This window comes from Schistocerca cancellata, chromosome 1 (assembly GCF_023864275.1).
Source record: "Schistocerca cancellata isolate TAMUIC-IGC-003103 chromosome 1, iqSchCanc2.1, whole genome shotgun sequence".
Lineage (NCBI taxonomy): Eukaryota > Metazoa > Arthropoda > Insecta > Orthoptera > Acrididae > Schistocerca > Schistocerca cancellata.
In genome coordinates, this window is record NC_064626.1 from 954,879,967 (window position 1) to 954,897,463 (window position 17,497).

The window sequence follows — 17,497 nt, forward strand, 5'->3', positions numbered from 1 at the left end:
GCATGTTGGAGTTCCCGCATGGAGAAAACAGTATTGTAGTTTTCGCGATTTTGAGAGGAGAAAGCAAGAGGTCGCACTTCCGCTGCACGTTTGTTCGGGAGAAACGCTGGCGGGTAATTGGAAGAGCTTGAAATCTCAGCAAAGTGCTGACCCAACGAGTTAGAAATTGCGACGGGGTCCACGAATGTATCATGCGCGACAGTGAGCCCAGAGACTGGGGAGAAACTAGGCGCGCCTGAGAACCGTCGAAGCCGACTCCAAACTTCCGAGGAGGGAGTGAAGGTGTTAAATGAGCTAATAAAGAATTTCCAGCTTGCCTTCTTGCTATTGCGGATGACGCGATGGCATCGCGCACGGAACTGCTTATAGCGGATACAGTTGGTCAAAGTAGGATGGTGGCGGAAAACGCGGAGAGCACGTCGCCGCTCGCGTATTGCGTCACGGCATGCCTCGTTGCACCAAGGAACTTGGGGGCGCCGGGGCAATTCGGAGGTGCGTGGTATTGAACGTTCCACAGCTGTAAGAATAACGTCGGCAACATGTGTGACCTCATCGTCAACGCTGGGAAAGTGACGGTCATCGAAGGTCGCTAGAGACGAAAAAAAGTGTCCAGTCGGCCTGGGCAAACTTCCAGCGTCTCGGACGCATATATGGCAGTTGAGGCTGCAGTCTGATGACACATGGAAAGTGGTCACTCGAGTGTGTATCATCAAGGGCGAACCATTCGAAGCGCCGAGCCAGGGGAACAGTACCGACCGCAAGGTCCAAATGAGATAAATTTGTCGTGGAGGCAGACAAAAATGTGGGGACCCCAGTGTTGAGGCAAACTAGATCCGCTTGGTGGAAGACGTCTAGCAATAGGGAGCCACGTGGACAAGGATGTGGAGATCCCCAAAGCGGGTGGTGGGCATTGAAGTCCCCAACCAGCAAATAGAGGGGTGGAAGCTGACCAAGAAGATGAAGGAGATCAGCTCATGCCATTGGTGTGGACGATGGAATGTATACAGTACAAAGAGAGAACGTGTATCCGGAAAGGGAAAGACGGACGGCGACAGCTTGGAAGGAAGTGTTTAAGTGGATTGGGTGATAATGGAGAGTAGCATGGAGAAGAATCATGAGTCCTCCATGGGCTGGAGTGCCATCAACAGAGGGGAGATCATATCGGACGGACTGAAAATGAGGGAGAACAAAGCGGTCATGGGGACGCAGCTTTGTTTCCTGAAGACAGAAGATGACCGGCGAGTAGGATCGTAAGAGGATCGACAATTCATCCCTATTGGCTCGAATGCCGCGGATATTCCAGTGGATAATGGACATGGGGTGAACAGAAAATGGAGGAATGTGACCAAAGGTGCTGTCAACTCAATAACTGCTCGGAGCTAGTGACCGACAGCATGGAATGGCATTCAGCCGAAGGCAGAAGATCCTGATCCATAGGTTGGTCAGGAGCAGCTCCTGCCACCAGCGATCAGCCGGTGGACCGGCCACCAGCAGTGCGCCTCGGCGACACAGAAGACGGCCGAGGGCGATTTCCGCCAGGTGGTGGTGTAGATGGGACACGCCTTGGCGGAGAAGGAGAGGAACTGGGTTTCTTTGTAGCCTTCTTAGAAGTATGATGTTTAGATGAAGGAGGAACCGATGGTTGGGAAGTTGTGGTACGTAAAAACTCTTCACGAGTATGCTCTTTTTTGGAAGGCTTGGTGTCTGACTTTTGGGCTCGAGATTTAGCAGAACCCGATGAAGGGTGAGCCATAGAGTGGGCAGGCGAAAGTGGTGAGGTTGAACAGGCAATCTTTGCGCTGGCCGATCTGACGACCGTGGCACTAAAGGTGAGGTCGCAAGTCTGCGTGGCCGCCTCCTTTGTTGGCTGAGGAGAAGCAAGGACAGTGCTGTATTTTCCTGCCTGAGGCACGGTGGGCTGTCGACTGGCGAATAATTTTCGAGCAGCAAAGGTCGACACCTTTTCCTTCACTCTTATTTCCTGGATGAGCTTTTCGTCCTTAAAAACGGGGCAATCTCGAGAGGAAGCAGCGTGGTCACCCATACAGTTGATGCAGCGAGGGGATGGAGGTGGACAAGCACCCTCATGGGCATCCTTGCCACATGTAACACATTTGGCCGGATTGGAACAGGACTGGCTGGTGTGATTGAACTGCTGACACCTATAGCAACGCGTAGGGTTTGGGACATAAGGGCGAACGGAAATTATTTCATAGCCTGCTTTGATTTTCGATGGGAGTTGAACTTTGTCAAATGTCAAGAAGACAGTGCGGGTTGGAATGATGTTCGTGTCAACCCTTTTCATAACTCTATGAACAGCCGTTACGCCCTGGTCAGACAGGTAGTGCTGAATTTCTTCGTCAGACAATCCATCGAGGGAGCGTGTATAAACGACTCCATGCGAGGAATTTAAGGTACGGTGCGGTTCCACCCGGACAGAGAAGGTGTGGAGCAGAGAAGTACGCAGCAATTTTTGTGCCTGGAGGGCACTGACTGTTTCTAACAACAGGGTGCCATTCCGTAATCTGGAACAAGACTTTACAGGACCTGCAATTGCATCGACACCTTTCTGAATAATGAAAGGGTTGACGGTGGAGAAGTCGTGACCTTCGTCAGACCGAGAAACAACAAGGAACTGTGGCAACGATGGAAGAACTGTCTGTGGCTGAGACTCAGTGAACTTTCGTTTGTGAGCAGACATAGTGGAAGGTGAGGAAACCATTGCGGAAGAATCCCCCATGATTACCAACGTCTCCGATGATGCGCTCCTCCCTTGTGGGAGCCCTCACTGAGGGCACTCCCACCTTAGGTGATTGTTCACACCTCAGGTCACACCTCCCGACATACGGACGGAGGGACCAATCGGCACTTTCGGAAGGTATCAGCTCAGGTAATCACCCCTCCCTGGGCCTGGCCGTTACCAGGGGGTACGTACGTGTCCTAACTGTCTACCCGGGGCGGGGAATTACGCGTTACCCCATCACCGGCTACGCATCGAAGTGCATGGGTCGGCCTTCAGACACGCACAGGGAGGAAAAAAGAGAAAGGGAAAGGAAAGAAGACTGGTCTCAAACGCCGCAGCGGAGAAAAGTGCGGAGAGAAGCGGGAAGGAAAAGAGAAGGACAGAGGAAGGACGAAGACTTGCAAGTATAGAAAGCAAGGAGTTTGTAACAGTTTAGAGCGTCCGTCTCCGGACGTAGGCACAAACCATACTCCCAGAGGGGGAGAAAGGGAAGGAAAGAGCCAGAGGTGAGGGGGGGGGGGGCGAAGATGGGGGAAGGGGAGGGATGAGGAAAGGGAAGGTATGCAGCCCGGAAAGGAAGGAGGGCCACATTAGCTCGGGGTCCCGTGCTCGCTACGCACGTGTCCACAAAAGAGTTGTGAACCCCCTGGGGGGATCTGCCTATCTGTGACTCAACACCTCCGCTATATAGTGTGGGGCAACTCTCCTTTGCATAATATTGCTAATCTAAGACAAAGTCTCCTCAGCCAGCTGGCTTCTATTGGTATCAAATTCTGAAGATTATTGCTCCAAGTTTGGCTGTCCTAAGTTTAATGTATGGTGACAACATTATGTTGATTTACTGGGGCAACAAAAAGTGATAAACATGGATGTTTCTACATTCTCAAGTAATCACACTGATGAAAACAAATTGGAAAACTATATACTAGGCCTCAAAAACATTTATGTATGCTTATTGTTGCCGTAAGAATAACTTGTGACTTTAAAGACATATTTTCATTCAGAAGAAATGGGGTACTGTTGAGCTAACTTCTCATTTAAGGACAAAGTATTCATTGTGCAAAAGGAATATGAATTGTTACCCACCATTTACAGAGAAGCCAATAACATTACACAGCGTGGAGTACTGCTCATGAAAGTAGTGGACACTTGTAATTATGAATGTAACTGATGGCGTTATGGCTTCCCGATACTCAGCAAGGACCCTCTAAAAACATACCTGGCACCTGAAATCTTGAAGTGGAGTCAAGGACAGAACAATAGTAAAAAATATCTGAATATCATACCACTACGTATAGTGTCTTTGCACTGTGGTGGCATAGTCAACAGACTGATAAGCAACTGTGCAATGATAGTATTTGGGCTGAATCAAACTTCTGGTAATTATTTTTTGTTTTACTGCATTATTTTTTTAATCTATAGAAAACTCAAAATTAATGAAGTTGGATAAACAGTTCACAGTTTTTAATAAGGTTTTTAGACCCTCAACAGGATACACTATCTGGTATTTTCACTGCTTAATATTCCATCTAAAGACACTTCAGTAACCACTTGCACCCTGTGAGAAAAGAATTTTATGAGGTGAGTAATAAACCTCTCATTTTCTGCCACTTCCTCCCACACAGCTAAGCTGACTTTCCAAAGGTCATCACAGGTTCTTGATGCACCGTCAGGCCTGTTTCCCTTAAAGGTCTGTCTCACATGCAACTATATGTTTTAAATGGGCTGAGACTTGGTACAGGAGTCCAGTTGAGGATAGAAATCTCATTGTGTTTCATAAACCACTCCTGCTTAACATGTGTATAGGAGACTGATCTAACTGCAAACAGATTACTCCCCCAGGATATAGTTGTCACACTGAGGGAGCATAACATAAACATTACCCATAACATGATTGTACTGGGCAGCATCAAAATGACCATCTACATTGTAAAGCATCCGAAGTCCACAGGGAAACACGGAGCCTCAAACCGCCACAGATTCATGACCACTGCAAGATAGCTTACAGTTATATTGGAGATTGAAATGGACACCATGTGGTCTGTATACTTGTACTGGGGAAAATCAGATTCTTCAGAAAGTATTACATTCTACCAATCATGATGAACAATTTCCTCATAAAATGGTAATTGGTGGACCCAATGATCATCACAGAGTTTCCCCTTGACAGCACTATGTTTGTTTTGTAGTGCAGCTGCCTGATGTTGATGCCAAACTGTGTAAATGATTCCAGGAAACTCAGCAGTTTGTGTCAACTACACCATGTTTAACAAAGGATTTTCCTGGAATGTGTTCACTTGTCATTAGTCTGAATCTGTGTTGTTACATATTAACATCAAGTTTCCACACAAGTTCTGGATTCTGCAGTATAATAACATTATTGTTCATTTGGTAAACTGAAGACAAAGTTGATTCGTTTAGTACCTGCAGCACAACAGGGGCAAAAGTGTCACGTGTTAATGCAAGAAGACAGGGGAAAAAATCAAGCTGACACAATAACGGGGCCACCTGTACAGCAAAGTTGACACAAGAACTGTATCTGACACATTACTTTGTACACTCTGAAGTAATCATCTTCTGGCTCAGGTTAAAGCAACAGTATCTCAGACAGAAAAGCCACTGCAGATTCAGGATGCAATAATGGTGCCATCACTCTTTAATGTAGTGGTGCCATGTAACAGTGCCTCATCATCGGCGGTGATGTGGGTGGATTATGATTGCTCGTCAGACAAAGTGGATGCTCTCACTAATCACAGATACAGCAAGGCTAGATGTTGTTATCACAGAAGATCATTCAGTTGTTCCAGAATGAACTCCTTGGTTCTACGAGTGGCACAGAACAGTCACCCACAACATGTTGGTATCACTGGAAATTTGGGGTCAGGCGTGCAAATGCACCTCCCCTTGTGCCTATCCAAATGGCAGCAGCAGTCGGACACAGGCACATCCATTGTTTTCTGCTGCTCATAAATCGTTAGTAGCCACTTATGGTACAGAACATATCAAACTGGACTTGGGGCATCGTTGTGCCTTTGTCTGGAATTTAACTTTTGCTGATTTCACAGAGCCTATAATTGGAGCCGACTTAGTTTCCAGGCATAACACAGCCATCTGGCATGCTGGGGAGATATGTCACAACACTGTGCATTTTATCAAAAGTACCGGTGGCCTGCCAGATTCATGCCATCCTAGATATTAAGCTCCGAATTATCTCATGACTGAAAAGGCAGAGAGTAACTCAGTATTGAGGGAAGATGTTATTTACCCTTCCCATAGTCCTTACTCTTCATCTCTGCATGTGGTACCCAGGAAGCATCTCATGTGGCCTGTGACCTAAATGCACGAATAATCCTGGATGGATATTCATTGCCTCTTTTAATGGATGAAAATTGTGCTCCCAGTGATACAACTGCTCACAATACACAGGAAATCCAGGTTCAAGTCACAGTCTGGCACAGGTTTTCACTATTGTCGCTCCATTGTACAGCAGAAAAGGAGAGAAGTAAAAAGACTGGGTGCAATGGAGGAATGAGGGCTGTGTAGTGCTGGAATGGCAACAGAGAAGGGGCTGGATGGGAGAGATGATTACTAGGTCTAAAATCAATAAAGTTATGCATCAAGAACAGCAACTAGCAGAACCTACATGGCTATGACAGTGAATAAAGAAACACCAGACTGGGCTGAAGTAGCAAATTTAATCAAAGAACTGGGTCTAAAGTTAGACTCAGTAAGAAAAATTTACATGCACAAAATGCTTCTTTGCAAGATGAACTTAGTGCAAATTTAAGTGAAAAACTAGAAGCACAAAGTGTAACGCAAAGTGAAAAATTACATGCTCAGAGTGAAATTTTAAGTAATCAAAGTGAAACCTTGAACAGTCAAGCAGCAAATATAGTTTTGTTGAAGACTGAATTTGACTCTTTAAATAATAAGGTAGAAAATCAGAAGTTAGATTTAAGGAGTGAACTCACCAGTTCTTTGACTACTCACGTCAATCAACTATTTACTGAATTTAACCAGAGACAGGATGAGCAACTTCAAGATTTAACTAAAAAATTAGAATTTGACATTGAAGATAAATGTAATAATGTAGAAATGGATCTGAGTGAAAAACTAGGATCATTTCAAAGTGTATGTAATGTTACATTTGATGCTGTAAAAAAAAGGTTACAGACTTTAAAGGAAAATGTTGAAAAGCAGGACAAACTAATTCCTATAGTCCAATCACAGATTGTAGGCATTAACATGCGAGTTGACAATGTGGAAAGAGAAACTAGCTACTTCAGATACAATAAATATCAGTAATCTGGAGGAACAAGAAGAAGAGATGATAGACAGAAAAGTGGCCGAGAGGGTAACCCCTAACAACGTTTCTTCAAATTTAGCTTTGGAACTTAATGATATGAAGAAAGGCGTAGATAGTTTATGCAAAGAATTCAAACTTATCCTGGATAAGGTAGACAAAAAAGTGACTTCCTCTAACGTGGTGTTAACCAGTAAGGCAGTAACCGACCTACAATGGGGAGAAAATTCTGGACTATCCAGGCAGTTTCCAAAATTTAAGCCAGATGGGGACATACAACCAACTCATTTTCTGAAACAGTTTAACCAAGCCTTGCCGAAAAACTGGGAAAATTCAAAAAAGATAGGATTCGTGGTAAGATACCTTTTAGGAGAAGCTTCAGAATGGGGCACTGTGAACATTGAGAATTTTTCATCTTGGGCAGATTTCCAGAAAAAGTTTAAGGAGAAGTATTGGTCAGATAGTGCCCACGAAAAATTAATATCTGATTTGTGGGACCATAAGTATTGTAACAATACGTGCGGTATGATGAGAAAGGATTTTGACTTGCATTTAACACATGCGAATACTTAGATAAGCCCATGGAGGAAGAAGGGTTAGTTCGAATGCTAGAAAGACATTTACCCATTTACGCCAGGAAAGACATACTGTGTAGTGGGTGGAAAAGAATTAAAATGTTTGGAAGGACCCGGCGTAATTTTTGCAATTAATTTTTTTACATTAGAATATCCACATAACAGGGTACATGATATGACTCGGAAGATAACTGAAAACATCCAGCACGATACCTACATTACAGAAACATATACTATGTGTAACAAAAATTCCTTACCTTTTAATCAAACAGGGAAATGGAAGATTGTAGGGTATAATTTATTTTGGAGAAACCATAACATCACAACATTGGCGTTGTTGAATCTCAAAGTTGATGGAGGACGAGATTGTGTGGTATGTTCATACGGGACACTTTGGAATAAAGAAATGTATAGCTCATATGAATAAGTTTTTTATTTTAAGAGGCTAGGACATAAGATAGCAACTTTAATTTGGACTTGTGAAATCTGTCAGAAGGTGAAAGAGAGTAACACTCAAGTATAAAATGTGTCCAATCATTCATAAAGCATTACACAATCTCACAGCAGCAGATTTCTTTGGACCAATTCCAAAAGGAAAAGGAGGAGTGGCTTACATTTTTGTCCTCATAGTGTGTTGGTCGAAGTATGTTAAGTTGTACCCTATTAAGAAAGCTAATACACCAACTGTGATTCACTGTAGGCAACAATATTTCTAGAGGTAGGAAAACTAAAGTGGTTTCTCACCGACAATAGTCCTCTATTTATTAGTAACAAGTTTAAAGAATTTCGGGTTTGGGAAAATATTTGTCAAATATTAATCTCCAACTATAATCCATCTTCCAACCCATGTGAAAGGGTTAGGAAAGAAATTGGGAAATTACGCCACACCTATTGCCATGAAAAACATACATTATGAGCCACGAAAGTTAAAGACTGAGCTGATTTTAAATGAATTACCGCATTTATCAACGGGATTAACGCCTTTAGAGGTAATAGGTAAACCCTTTGTGGGAAAACCCCTTATCAAATGCTTTACTTGGCCAGCACAACCTGCTGTTGATCACCTACGTACTCAAACAATAGTTTCTAAGAACTTAGTTGACAAGGCACAATACTGAGTAGGTAGACATAACAAAAAAGCAATCAGACCTCAATACAAGATAGATGACCTGGTGCTAGTAAAGCAACATCTTTTGAGCTCGGCACTAAAGAACAAAACACCCCAATTTTTCCAGAAATATGAGTGACTTTACCGAGTACAGACAGTCATACATCCAAAGACCGTATTTCTAGTGGATCCAACAACAGGATCAGAGAAAGGAAAATACAATGTTAAAGATATAGAGTTGTGTATCTCCCAGGGACATTAACGTTCTGTGTTAACGGGCGGAGTGACGACCGTCATATCTCTAGTTGTTTTCGATGTTTCTTCTGTACTATTTTTCCTGCACCGAATTCCCTTCAAATCTTAAACTATTCTGTAATCTATTCTTGAATTCTTAAACTATCCTATAATTTTAGTATGTAGGAAACTGGATATGACTGCAAGATTGAGATCAATTTAAGAGAATCACGGATGAACAGTGATCTCTAGACACAAAGTGAAACGAATAGAAAGTTATATTAGTGGGAAGTATAATAGGTTGTTACTATTTAAACTGAGTGATGTCAAGATGACATAAACTGAACAGAGGATTTTGTGTGTGTATAAAAGTATAGTATAAACCGAATGACTAAACAACTATGTTATCACAGTGTATAACTTTCTATTTTTTATAGAACATTTTATACCTTTTATGAGATGGGATGTATATGGGAGGGTTTATATTGGTTTTGGAAGGGGTGGGTAGTGTAAGTACAAGCATGACAAATACTAAACACACTCCACACCTTTCAGACAACCCTCGCAAACAAGTGTGACTGGTTCTTCACCATTTGCCGTTCCATAGGGATTTCTAAGATTTTTCTTCGGGGACTTCAAAGGTGAACGTAAGAATGTCCATTCTGTAGGAGATATTTAACATCAAACCTCCTCCAGCTACTCACTCAAGTACCAGCGAAGTAGTAGGGATCCTGGGGAATGGGGGTGGGAAGGGTTTCCTGTCTTTGGGGCTATCTTCTTTCTCTTCTTTGATCTTAGCAACCAATTCTACTTTTTCCTTTCTTAAGTCTCATCTGAGTATCTACCTATATTTCCCTCTTGCCATATTCATATACTTCTATCGCAGAAGCCCTTCTCTTTTTCCGTGGTTACAAAGAACCTTCAACTTATTTCACATAAGTAGGCTGAAGAATCAGGCAGCACAAACAAACATGGACATACACACAAAGAGAAACTTACACACAAACATGAAAATTACGGATTAGAAAACTGAAGCGATGCCCAAACCGCCAAGGGGTGTAGGGGAATAAAGACATATGTACATCTCATTAGATGCACATATTACAGTGTTGATATGTGACAGTTCTGCATCGTTATTTTTTTATTGCTCTCATATATATTTACATGCATATAAAGACAGGAGAATAAGAATCAATGCATATTCCTAGAGAAGCAGGAGCAGAAGAATTGGGGCAATAAGTATAAAACAGGGATAAATTAATTGGAGTTAATTGTGCTAGTCTTTTGAGAAAAGGCATAGTATCTACTGGGAGTTGGTAAATACAGGTAGACATAGCATCTACTATGTTAGGCATGATATCTGTTTGTGTAGTAGGAGTGAGGAGTGAAAGAGGACTCTAGGGTCTTAGATGGAGTTTTGGAAAGTGGAGTTGAGGTGTAAAGTAGATTTGTATTTTTACCAGAGAATATTTAAGAATAGTATAAATAAAGATGTATGCTAGGGCAATGAATCAGTAGGCCTACTCAAGAAGGATACAGAGGGTGCACTCAACATTTATTGGATGAGAAAAAGGGCAGATAGGCAGACCTATGAAAGGCTGACCTATACCGCATGGACAGGGGCACCAAGGAGGGGACTGACCTGTAACATAGAAGGACAGGAATAAGAAAGGGGTGTGCGTACCAAAACGGAAGGAGAAAGGGTACTCCTAGGATCAACCCATGTAAGATATAGGTATTGTTCCTAAAGGGAAAAAGGGCAGTATCGTGACAGAAGTCACACATTTAAAGAGATGAGTCTGGTAGGTTTGCAGTCTATGCAGCACTAGCATTTTTACATTTTAGATTTACAAGTGTCAGAAGAAGGGAAAACTTTTATTTTACCCAGAGTTCCTCCAGATTACAATAAGTAATGAATAAGTACGTACTTAGGAAAAGTAGTACAGGAAATAAGAACAAAGCAGTAGAGTATTCATGAGTTATGTACACCTGGAATTTACGATTGAAAAAGGCAGAAAACAAAAATTTGGTACGCACGAATTGTCAGAGAATTGAAAAGAGCTAACTCCAACAGTGACTGAAAGATTCATGTCTTAAATTGAAGTAAAAAAAAAAAAAAGAGGAATAAGTAAGGAGAACAGGCATGTTCACTGTTATTGATAGAAAAGATATATTGTTGAAAGATGAAGTGTTATCCTGTGTGTCCTTACTGTACATGATAATTATGTATAAAATATCGCATGTTCGTGCTAAGGGGAGAGATATGTAGTGCTTCGAGATTTTCGGTGTAAGTTCTAGAGACACTCAGTTTTCCACTGTCTCTAACACCCACTATTTTAAGTACGAGGGTGAGAGAGTGGAGTTGCGTCTACCTTGCCGCCGATTTCTGTGTGTGCAGGATGGACGTTTATTGGGAGAATACTGCAATAGTGATGGTCAATCTGCATGGGCAAGTGTTTGCCGGTCGCACCATAGAAGCTTTATGTCCAGTACAAGGACCAAGCGCACTTTATTCCTCTATGGTGTAATGACTGTGTTTGTTGTGAACAAATGAATAATGTATTGAACTAAAGACATTTACATTTGATTTTCTGGTGTTGGACTTATTTGAAGCAAGAACTGGTTTTATAGTGGTTATTAAACCAAACATATTTTAATTGAATCTCTTAGTATCTAATGGTCCAAGACGGGGTTGACTTGCGAGAGTTGAATGATTATGTGAAACTTCTGAAGTTGTTTTATTGTGGAGATGAAAACATAACAGAGTTGAACTAAAAGTACCCTGAGAGTACAGAATCATTTCAAGAGTAGAAAAGAAGTCTATTTTGAAATTCCTTTAACCAGCTATAGTCTTCAGGGAAGAAGAGTTTGTGAAGATCGACACAGCTGTCTGACCAGAGAAGAAGATCGGCTGCACACAATACATACGTCAACTGCAAAGGACATGTGAATCTTGCATCCCAGTAGCACATTGTCTCATGTCATCAGAAACCATTAGAACGTAGCACCCATAATGACTCACATAGCAAGCAAAGATGTTTCCCCACAACAGAGCATGAAGTCATTAAATCCACAAGAAATTAAAAAATAAGAAGTTTGCACGCATAGATAAGGATCTAGTCTCTGTTCTGAAGGCATGCATAGAGGGTATGCAAGTGCCATAAAGAAACAGAGCAAATGAGTTCTTTACTTCAGGTATTTTTCCAGATCTTGTAAAGCATGTACGAGTTTCGCCCTAGGTAAAGAAAGGTAATGCACAGAATATTGAAAACTACAGTCCAGTTACACCACTGTCTGTGTTGTCAAAAAGAACTGAATCAATCATGAAAGACAGACTACTGAGTTACATGGATTACACCCTCAATAATGAAGCACAGTCTAGTTTCCAAAGTGGGAGAAGTACGATAGTGGCCATTACAGAGTTCAAAAAAGTGCTGCTTTAAGCTCTTGATGAAGATGAGTGTGGTAAAGGCATATTTTTTGACTTGTTCAAACCTTCCGATACTGCTGCCCCTAAAGTACCACAAGACTAGCAAGAAGCAGTAGTTGTAAAATGAACAGAAAATGGGTGGTTCCAGAGTTATTTGGAAAATAGGGTGTGAAAGTCAGAGTTAGTTCACATGTCTGTTGATTACAAATTTTTAGAAAAATGTTTGTCAGGCAAGAAATATATAAACATAGATGTCCCTCAGGGTAGTGTACTGGGTACAATTCTGTTCTTGATAAAAACTACATGACAACAAAAGTAAAGCACCTAGAAGGAGAGGAGGAAACAAATTTAAACTTCACAGGATGAGCGGGATGTGACGTTATTTTAGTGATTACAAAATAAAGTCAAATTTACAAAGAATTTAGTAATATGACTCCACTTATCAGTATGACATTCAACCAAAATTTTGGGCAGTGTGTTTTGTGAAAGATCTTGACAGACAAACATGTTTCATTCAGCATTCCTCTCCCTATGTAGTCCTATGCTTCATTGTACACCCATTATGGAGCAGTCTCTGCTTCTTTAGAAGTTTCTTTACTGTGACTGTATACCATGGAGGGTCCCTCCCATTATAAACTGTTCTACTGTGTTCATATCTATCCAGTGAAAGATCAACTATTTTTTTCAATTGATCTACATCTACATGCACATCCATACTCCGCAAGCCACCTGACGATGTCTGGCGGAGGGTACCTTGAGTACATCTATCGGTTCTCCCTTCTATTCCAGTCTCGTATTGTTCGTGGAAAGAAGGATTGTCGGTATGCTTCTGTGTGGGCTCTAATCTCTCTGATTTTATCCTCATGGTCTCTTCATGAGATATACGTAGGAGGGAGCAATATAGTGCTTGACTCTTCGGTGAAGGTATGTTCTCGAAACTTTAACAAAAGCCCGTACCGAGCTACTGAGCGTCTCTCCTGCAGAGTCTTCCACTGGAGTTTATCTATCATCTCCGTAATGCTTTCGCGATTACTAAATGATCCTGTAATGAAGTGCGCTGCTCTCCGTTGGATCTTCTCTATCTCTTCTATCAACCCTATCTGGTACGGATCCCACACTGCTGAGCAGTACTCAAGCAGAGGGCTTCCTTTGTTTTCGGACTGCATTTCCTTAGGATTCTTCCAATGAATCTCAGTCTGGCATCTGCTTCACCAACAATCAACTTCATATGATCATTCCATTTTAAATCACTCCTAATGCGTACTCCCAGATAATTTATGGAATTAACTGCTTCCAGTTGCTGACCCGCTATTTTGAAGCTAAATGATAAGGGATCCATCTTTCTATGTATTCGCAGCACATTACACTTGTCTACATTGAGATTCAATTGCCATTCCCTGCACCATGCGTCAATTCGCTGCAGATCCTCCTGCATTTCAGTACAATTTTCCATTGTTAAAACCTCTCGATACACCACAGCATCATCTGCAAAAAGCCTCAGTGAACTTCCGACGTCATCCACAAGGTCATTTATGTATATTGTGAATAGCAACAGTCCTATGACACTCCCCTGCGGCACCTCTGAAATCACTCTTACTTCGGAAGACTTCTCTCCATTGAGAATGACATGCTGCGTTCTGTTATCTAGGAACTCTTCAATCCAATCACACAATTGGTCTGATAATCCATATGCTCTTACTTTGTTTATTAAACAACTGTGGGGAACTGTATCGAATGCCTTGCGGAAGTCAAGAAACACGGCATCTACCTGTGAACCCATGTCTATGGCCCTCCGAGTCTCGTGGATGAATAGTGCAAGCTGGGTTTCACACGACCGTCTTTTCGAAACCTATGCTAATTCCTACAGAGTAGATTTCTAGTCTCCAGAAAAGTCATACTCGAACATAATATGTGTTCCAAAATTCTACAACTGATCGACGTTAGAGATATAGGTCTATAGTTCTGCACATCTGTTCGACGTCCCTTCTTGAAAACGGGGATGACCTGTGCCATTTTCCAATCCTTTGGAACGCTACACTCTTCTAGAGACCTACGGTAAACTGCTGGAAGAAGGGGGGCAAGTTCCTTCGCGTAATCTGTGTAAAATCGAACTGGTATCCCATCAGGTCCAGAGGCCTTTCCTCTTTTGAGCGATTTTAATTTTTTCTCTATCCCTCTGTCGTCTATTTCGATATCTAGCATTTTGTCATCTGTGCGACAATCTAGAGAAGGAACTACAGTGCAGTCTTCCTCTGTTCCATAGTTTCTCCACATGCTCTTACCTTGTGCTGGAAGTTTCAAGTTCCCCACTGAGATATGAAACTACTGCTTTTTTATCTACTTTATTGAACATATAGATCTTGCTATTTGTTTCAGTTGTTATTTGTATTTTGGTAATGTCCTGGTCACTGATACTCGTTTTAACCTGGACGTCCTCAAAGAGGTTAGGTCTACTTGTTGCCGTTAGATCCAACAGTTTTCCATCATAAATGGGGTCCCAAAATAACTGTTCTGGGTAGTAGAAGGCATTTAGTAATGATCACAGGATGTCTTGTCATGGCCCCCACTAATAAAAATGTAATTTTCCAAATTGATTGTTGGATCCACCAATGATTACATTTGAGGAACTTATGTACAAGTGAACTGAGATTTTCTTTAAAGTTTTTTGCTACATCAGGAGATGACTCTAGTGGGCGACAGAAGGATACAATTGCCATTTTATACTCTCCATTGATACCGAGTCTTTCCCAAACAATCTCACATGCAGCTTCAATTTCTATCTCAGTGGATTTGAGTTTTTTGTCTCAATAAAAAAAACACCTCCATTTCCCATTAGCCTATCCTTATGATATACACTTAAATTTTCCCAAAAAACTGCACTGCAATCAATTTCAGGTTTCAGCCAGTTTTCTGTAACTATTATTATATGAGTTTCACTGCTTTTCAGGAGTTCTTCAAACTCCTGTCACTTTGTTGCAATTGCTTCAGCAATTAACTATTATGATTGTAATACTCTCACCTGTGGGGTGCATTCTTTTTGATCTTACACTTACAACTCTGGGTGTGCCCCTTTTGTGCCCCCAACAAATTGTCAACAACCTGGGTAGCAACCTCTGATATGTAGTGCACATCTGAACCATTTAGGGAGAGCCTACAGTTCTCAACACTGAGGCACAAGTCCAAGAATTCACAGCCTAGCCTATCACAGAACCCTCAAAATCTCTGATTCCTTCCACTTGACTCAGGACCAGGAGGCCACAATCATTTCTGGGGATTAAAGCTCAAAATTGAGCTTTGCTGAAAGTCCATGCACAAGGCTGGTCTTCTCAACCTTCCCTGCCAGCCACTGGAATGATCCAACTATGATCCTGGAGTCCAGACAGCAGGCATTGTTGGTTCCAATGGCATCACAGTCACCAGTTAGCTGCACCCTTTCCCTCAATGGCTGCCAAAATAGCCTCTTTCACCATTTGTGTTTGCCTCCTCTTGACATCAGACAAAACAGGTTTCCTCAAACTAGGTGAAGTGAGTCCCACTGGATAAGTTTCAGTTTCAGTGAAAGACAGCACTTCAAGCTTGTTGGTTGGGGAATTGGTATAACACCGAGTCCTCTCTGTTCCCCATCTACCCTAGATCTACTACTGGCACACCACTCACAGTCAAATAGACAGATCCTGTGCTTCCTGCAGAGGAGACAGGCTCCACAGGAGAGGATAGTACTTGAGGTACCTTTGGTACCGGTACCACAGGCACAAGTCCCTAAGGAGCTCTTCCAACACACAGACTAGCAGCAATTGCCAATTATTTCACAGTAGTCTGTGCAACTTCCAGCTGCTTATGAACGTCAACCTACGCATACTGTGTTCAAGAACATGTTTCACTGTGGGACTGCATTTTGGCTGGCGCAGTGAATTATGGGACAGTGAACAAAAAATTTTAAACCAAGCCTCCCTACTATCTTTTAATCTATTGAGATAGAAAAATTACTAATTCCCTGCAAGAATTAATGAAAATACACAAAATAAGAGTTCTATTAAGGCAACAGAAAAACCTGTGTTAGAAACTACTAGTTTCCTAAAGCTTGTGCGGTTAATTGTAGCCATTAACAACCTTGAAGATGGATTTAATTTACATTAAATGGAGATTATATATACTCCTCTTGAAAGGAAAACTAGATGTAACACACTATGTTAGTTAGTTGACAAGACACTGAAATTTGGTGTGACCTATTCTTCGGCAGTAACTGCGAATCATAAATACTGATTTAAAATGAAAAACGTTATCCATGACATTCATATCAGCAGCTTATGAAAATATTCCAAAATATAGCTTTGCAAATGTCCAATAAACCTAAAAAAATAACCTATTTCGTACATATTTTTAAAGTGGAAGTAAAGAACAACTGTTTTGAATGAGGATGGGCTTACTGTTCTCAAAATTTTAAAAGGGCACAAATAAGTTCAAGCCTACAATTGATGAATGTAGTACGTGTTTATTGCAGCACTCGCAGACATTCAAAATTTTACAATATATGACAATACAAACAAGTATTGATAAAATCAAACAAAGGTTATGCAGAAATGATGCAAACAGCAAAATATGGGAATCTATAATTTCAAATTGGCACACAAAGTCTCACACAAAAATAAGCACGCACATTCCACAGATTTTTTCCTTAGTTGATTCTGTGACAGCTCCTACACTGGTGGGCCAAAGATGAACACTACAGCATCAATTTACCTCAGTGAAAATTGCAAAAATGTGCAACACAAACAAAGCACATCTTCTGCCTGCAGCAGCTAACAATGCATATCCTCCACAGTGATCACTCAACATCTAATGCTATACATGCCTCTTATACTCTAGCAGTCTTGGGAACAACACTAAACATGTACAACACTAGTGCACTCTGGTGACAGTTCTAGCTGTCAGAGAGAACTGCAACTCTAACCATTTACACTCCTGCTGATGGTGTGTATGTGTATGAAGTTACAATATGATCTGGACATGTTTTCTGAGTGTTTCACTTTTCTTGTCAGGCAATGTGTATCAATGACTTTCCAAACAGAAGAGGACATTGAGAAAAAGTTATCTTTGCTCAAAA

The 17,497-nt window shown here is 41.6% G+C and overlaps 1 protein-coding gene across 4 annotated transcripts in view; it reads right to left on the reverse strand.

Moving 5' to 3' along the window:
* Positions 1-17,497, reverse strand: part of LOC126088364 (ester hydrolase C11orf54 homolog) — a 140,757-nt gene that overhangs the window by 75,663 nt on the left and 47,597 nt on the right. The gene's annotated exons all lie outside the window — the stretch shown is intronic.